A 6426-nucleotide genomic window follows, 5' to 3' on the forward strand; every position below is an offset into this window, starting at 1 on the left:
CCGAGACGATAGTTAGCACAGCCTTCAGCTACCTTAAATGCTACGACCTAGCAAGGCACCATATACAACTACGTCCGTTTCTCTCAATTCGAATTCCTTTGTCATGTTCCAGACCTCACGCCAGCCTGCGTGAGCTAAAACGCGTGCATTTCGGCCTCCTTTAGTAACACGGTGTTTGCTCTCCTGCCAACCACAACATAAGACATCCTTCCTAGAGTATGACTGCATAAGGATTTCAGTTTCTTCCAGAAGAATAAGTCTCCTCCCTCTGGGAGAGTGGAGTAAAATCATTAATTTCCTGAGCATGATTTTCTGATAACCTTTAGACTTAAGATGCTCCTCAAAGGCGAATTGTTTTACCTACCTCCTCCTTGTAAGCAAATGTCTTTCGAATCTAGTTTTAAAGGTTCCTACCAGGTCACTTATTTGAAATATACCTGTACTAAATCTTATTATAACTGGTGAACACAACTTTTACATTATGATGATGAAAGCATTGAGAACTCTCTCGCTATTCGTAAATTCGTGCGGGACTTCTTGCTGATATATTTAGCAACTATTGGAAATGTAGTTATTTTGCCCTGGCCTCCGTTACTTCCATTAGCCTCTGTCTTATAGACATTAATTGGATGACAATTGCATGGTGTTTGACGGTGATGAGTGCGAAAATGCATATATGATGGAAGAATTTGATGACCACCATGGAAAAATAATCTTTACTCACCAAGTTATGAACAGTGAGGAAGTCATCAACTTCGCCGATGTAAAATTTTTCCTTGTTGACAATACCGTCAACTTCGATATTTGCCGTAAACCTTGGCCAAGCGATTCCGTCATAAATGCCATTTCCTGTCATCCCTATGAGTGCAACATGGGTTAGTTTAGAGCCACGATACACTGTGCTACTGAAATTCCACTTACGGTTGAATCAATTAATAAGGAGCTGGAAAATCTAAAATACGTGTGTTTTAATAATGAATACAGTCCTTCCATTATTGACAAGTTGCACAGAGCGAAGACAACGCCAGATGACGATGGAGACGCTATTACCCCTTACCGCAGGATTATAGGCGTGCTAAATTCCCGTTTACAGGTAACTTGTCTCATAGAATTGCCGAACTCTTTCGTCATCTTAATGTAGAAGTGGTTTCAGCAGTTATAATAAAATTCAATAGCAGTATATCCATAATGAGCGAACCCGTACAGATGTGTGTACGATTTCAGGGGAGTATAAACTTTGGTTTAATGAGTGCAACGTAGCTTACATCGGTCAGACGGGGAGGCTCTTTAAAACTAGGTTCCCAGAACGTCTTACGGGGAGGGGGCAAGTAAAATATAATTCCGATTTTGCTGAGCATCTCAAATCTAGTGGGCAGTAGCCACCCATGCTCGAGAGCCTAATCATTTTACACAGCACTCCCAAAGGGAGGAGACTCAATCTTCTGGGAGAAATTGAAATCGTTCAGCACTCATATACTAGGAAGGATGTTGATGGTGTTGAGACAGCTACCAGCCACAAATTCCTTTGTAGCTGGTAGATACCATTACCGGATTCGAATCATTACAATTCGTAAGACGGCTTTCATGCTTTCGTTAGAACATGCGGTGCGTTTTTTATTGATTAGTTGTCCTGAAATATAAATAGAATGTAATTATACGCAGGCTCACAGATGGTTGCGTTACAGATTTGCACTGCAATGTGACTTTACGTGAAATATCAGTCTGGAGTATTTGTTTCCATATGTTTCGTCCAACAAATAGTGTTCAGGGTTTTCACCACATTCTTATTGTTGCATGTGGTGAAAACTACGAACATCATTTGGTGGACGAAACCTGTGAAAACAGATACTCCAGTCGGATGCCCACGTGGATGCAAAGCGTTATTTTTGTACCAGTAGAGAACACTATGAAATCTGAGACAGTTTTGTAGTATTAATCATATTATAAGATTGCTGTACCATCGCGCCACAATGAATTGGAATAATTTTTGGACTCAGAATATGTTAACAGACGTCGTCCTCTCTACAATCCTAACAGACGAAACTACAAGTAGATTGCTACAAAGGCGCCATCGTTACCATTATTCTATCTTGTATTGTTCCCTTGGTATAATAAACACAATCATCGATGAGCTAGTACACTATGATTACTACCCATCGCTACATTCTGAGCCGCTCGGTGGCGCTGTGACCACATGCCTAGGTAAGAAACTATATAAGCGCAACAGAGGCGAATGGAGGCATTAGTCCATCGCCCATACGCTCCGCAACTGGGGAAAACCACTTAAGTAAGCGACTGCGACAAAAGGAAGATTAATGTGGGCACGTTCCTGTGATCGGCGAAGTCGTGAGAATCTGTGGAAAGTGGTCGAAGGATGCTGGAACCACAAGTAGGCGGCAAGGTCTCGTTGGACACCTGCGCCTCAGCAAAGAACTTGGTGCTCGGAGAATCTCCCGCTCTGTGTAGTAAAATCTGTGACAGACCTGACGACACTTATCTGGTGCTGGCACGTTTTGAAGAACAATCAACGCTCGTTTAACCAAAGTCTCGATGATTGTGTCCGGATGGGCCTTTATCCATGCGAACGGTTACTGAAAACATGCATCGCGATTTAGCAGTGGCCTTTGTGGACATTACTAAGCTACGTGGTTCATTCGCCTGTCTTTCCTTGGGACCTATAATAAAATTATGTGTCCCTTTGGAAGTCACTTCTGGAAGCTGGAGAGACGTGGAGAGGTTGAATAAGAGTCTCTGACCGTTCTTTCCACCAACCTACCGTCTTCTGAAGTTGTGTCCCCAGCGCAGAAACAGCTCGTCTGTCGTGGGATCTTCTTCGGCGGAGGCTACTACACTGTCAGTTCGAACCTGTGATTGTGCTTTTTACGGGATGCCATTTGTCCAAGTTAATCTCTGTATCTACAGAGGACAAGATCTGTACTTCTGACAATGATGGTAGGCGACGCTTCTCATTAACATGTCCTGTTTGGTTATTATTCAAATATTCAAACATTTACACCGTCTTTTACAACACTTGGCACAGCTTTCTTAATTGTATGGTAACTTTTCCATCCAACTTCAGAAATATGATGCACATGTCCGGCTTTCCAGTATGCACTAGACAGTGAGTATTACAGATTCACAAATAAGTCACACCTGATACAGAGTAGAACATGTCTGGCTCTGAAGAACACGCGAAACAGAGTGACTGTTACATATTCACATCTAAGTAATGCACGATACCGAGTTAAGTGTCCGACCCTTCAAAAAGCCCGAAAAGAGTGACTAGCGCAACCGAAGTACTTCGTCTCCCAGGCGCGCCAAAGCCATCCCAAGGGTGTCCGAAGCACTTCCGTTGCAATATCGTTGTTCCTATGTTTCTCAAAACTAGTGAAATTTAATAAACAAAAACGACAGATTATGGTAACCATGAGCCATTGTCATACTAATGGCTGTGTTAAATACAATGAAAATTATATAATTAATTAATGACAGAAGTTGGGCGTTTTGGCGCCTAGCAACCGAACGTACCGAGCAATCAGAAGCAAGTTCAGAACTATTGGAGGACACTCTCACGGGACTGGTACACACTGTACCATCTGTCGCTGGTACCCCACTCCACTTTTCTACCATATGCTACGTCACGTGTATCAAGCGGCACGAAGGCGAGCTTCTAGCAACATAAAATACTCGTGGCCACAGCCATCAATATCATGCTGTGGTAGTAATTGTATACACAGAGACAGCTTTGGACTATGTTAACCCTGTTTAGGAATTTATTACGTCAACGGTAACTTACATATACAGTCCTGGAATTGGAAAAAAGAACACATTGACACCGGTGTGTCAGACCCACCATACTTGCTCCGGACACTGCGAGAGGGCTGTACAAGCAATCATCACACGCACGGCACAGCGGACACACCAGGAACCGCGGTGTTGGAGGTCGAATGGCGCTAGCTGCGCAGCATTTGTGCACCGCCGCCGTCAGTGTCAGCCAGTTTGCCGTGGCATACGGAGCTCCATCGCAGTCTTTAACACTGGTAGTATGCCGCGACAGCGTGGACGTGAACCGTATGTGCAGTTGACGGACTTTGAGCGAGGGCGTATAGTGGGCATGCGGGAGGCCGGGTGGACGTACCGCCCAATTGCTCAACACGTGGGGCGTGAGGTCTCCACAATACATCGATGTTGTCGCCAGCGGTCGGCGGAAGGTGCACGTGCCCGTCGACCTGGGACCGGACCGCAACGACGCACGGATGCACGCCAAGACCGTAGGATCCTACGCAGTGCCGTAGGGGACCGCACCGCCACTTCCCAGTAAATTAGGGACACTGTTGCTCCTGGGGTATCGACGAGGACCATTCGCAACCGTCTCCAAGAAGCTGGGCTACGGTCCCGCACACCGTTAGGCCGTCTTCCGTTCACGCCCCAACATCGTGCAGCCCGCCTCCAGTGGTGTCGCGACAGGAGTGAATGGAGGGACGAATGGAGACGTGTCGTCTTCAGCGATGAGAGTCGCTTCTGCCTTGGTGCCAATGATGGTCGTATGCGTGTTTGGCGCCGTGCAGGTGAGCGCCACAATCAGGACTGCATACGACCGAGGCACACAAGCCAACACCCGGCATCATGGTGTGGGGAGCGATCTCCTTCACTGGCCGTACACCTCTGGTGATAGTCGAGGGGACACTGAATAGTGCACGGTACATCCAAACCGTCATCGAACCCATCGTTCTACCATTCCTAGACCGGCAAGGGAACTTGCTGTTCCAACAGGACAATGCACGTCCGCATGTATCCCGTGCCACCCAACGTGCTCTAGAAGGTGTAAGTCAACTACTCTGGCCAGCAAGATCTCCGGATCTGTCCCCCATTGAGAATATTTCGGACTGGATGAAGCGTCGTCTCACGCGGTCTGCACGTCCAGCACGAACGCTGGTCCAACTGAGGCGCCAGGTGGAAATGGCATGGCAAGCCGTTCCACAGGACTACATCCAGCATCTCTACGATCGTCTCCATGGGAGAATAGCAGCCTGTATTGTTGCGAAAGGTGGATATACACTGTAGTAGTGCCGACATTGTGCATGCTCTGTTGCCTGTGTCTATGTGCCTATGATTCTGTCAGTGTGATCATGTGATGTATCTGACCCCAGGAATGTGTCAATAAAGTTTCCCCTTCCTGGGACAATGAATTCACAGTGTCCTTATTTCAATTTCCAGGAGTGTAAGGTGAATGACCTAAAACTTGCACTTCGAATACATCTGAAATGGAAAGTGCTATACATTCACGGTTTTCACATAATGGATTGGCAGTTATGAGCACCTATTGTTATCAAGACACTGATTCTAATGATGCTTACAAAGTGTATTTTTTGTGCAAAAATGATCTTTTTTAAATCGGAAAATTTCTATTCATATTAACTAACTAAAATTGAATGTCATTGGCGTTTGTTGCATGAGTCTAGTGCCAGTCGTCCTAGAGAGTTGACTGTGCAAAGTTTCCACACCGACACCTGTTTGCGCCATTCAACTTGCGTAGCTTTTCAAATGGCTCTGAGTACAATGCAACTTAACATCTATGGTTATCAGTCCCCTAGAACTTAGAACTACTTAAACCTAACTAACCTAAGGACATCACACACATCCATGCCCAAGGCAGGATTTGAACCTGCGACCGTAGCGGTCACGCGGTTTCAGACTGAAGCGCCTAGAACCGCGCGGCCACACCAGCCGACAACTTGCGTAGCTGCTTGGTACGATGTTGTTATGGTTGCTTACAGTGTGCTTGTGTCTTGCTTAAATGCATATGGACTTGCTAGTCAGTTAGTGTGTGACAGTCCAAGCTGTAAGTCGTGGGAGGACGATGTGAACTGCCAGCACAGAAAAACCAAACAGCTCATAGGGTACGTAGAGTATGGGAGGAATGCGCCCGTCATTCTTGTACGGTGTATGCGGCAAGATATCCCAGTAGATCTCAAGCATCTCGACAATTATATATCAACCTCTTCAACTAGTTACTTGAAAGTGCGTTCCGGACCGAGACTCGAACTCGGGACCTTTGCCTTCCGCGGGCAAGTGCTCTACCAACTGAGCTACCCAAGCACAACTCACGCCCCGTCCTCACAGCTTTACTTCTGCCAGTACCTCATCTCCAACCTTCCAAACTTTGCAGAAGCTCTCCAGCAAAACCTGCAGAACTAGCACTCCTGAAAGTAAGGACATTGCGGAGACATGGCGTAGCCACATCCTGGGGGATGTTTCTAGAATGAAATTTTCACTCTACAGCGGAGTGTGCGCTGATGTGAAACTTCCTGGCAGATAAAAACTGTGTGCCGGACCGAGACTCGAACTCCGGACCTTTGCCTTTCGCGGGCAAGTGCTCTACCAACTGAGCTACCCAAGCATGACTCACGCCCCGTCCTCACAGCT

At 46.3% G+C, this 6426-nt stretch overlaps 1 non-coding gene across 1 annotated transcript; it reads right to left on the reverse strand.

Annotated features, from left to right (window-relative positions):
* Positions 1–6022: 6022 nt before the first annotated feature.
* Positions 6023–6099, reverse strand: Trnap-cgg (transfer RNA proline (anticodon CGG)). Its single transcript has one exon. It is a non-coding gene; the product is annotated as a tRNA-Pro (tRNA).
* Between the last annotated feature and the right edge of the window lie 327 nt (positions 6100–6426).

Source organism: Schistocerca gregaria, chromosome 6 (genome assembly GCF_023897955.1).
Source record: "Schistocerca gregaria isolate iqSchGreg1 chromosome 6, iqSchGreg1.2, whole genome shotgun sequence".
In the NCBI taxonomy this organism is placed as follows: Eukaryota; Metazoa; Arthropoda; class Insecta; order Orthoptera; family Acrididae; genus Schistocerca; species Schistocerca gregaria.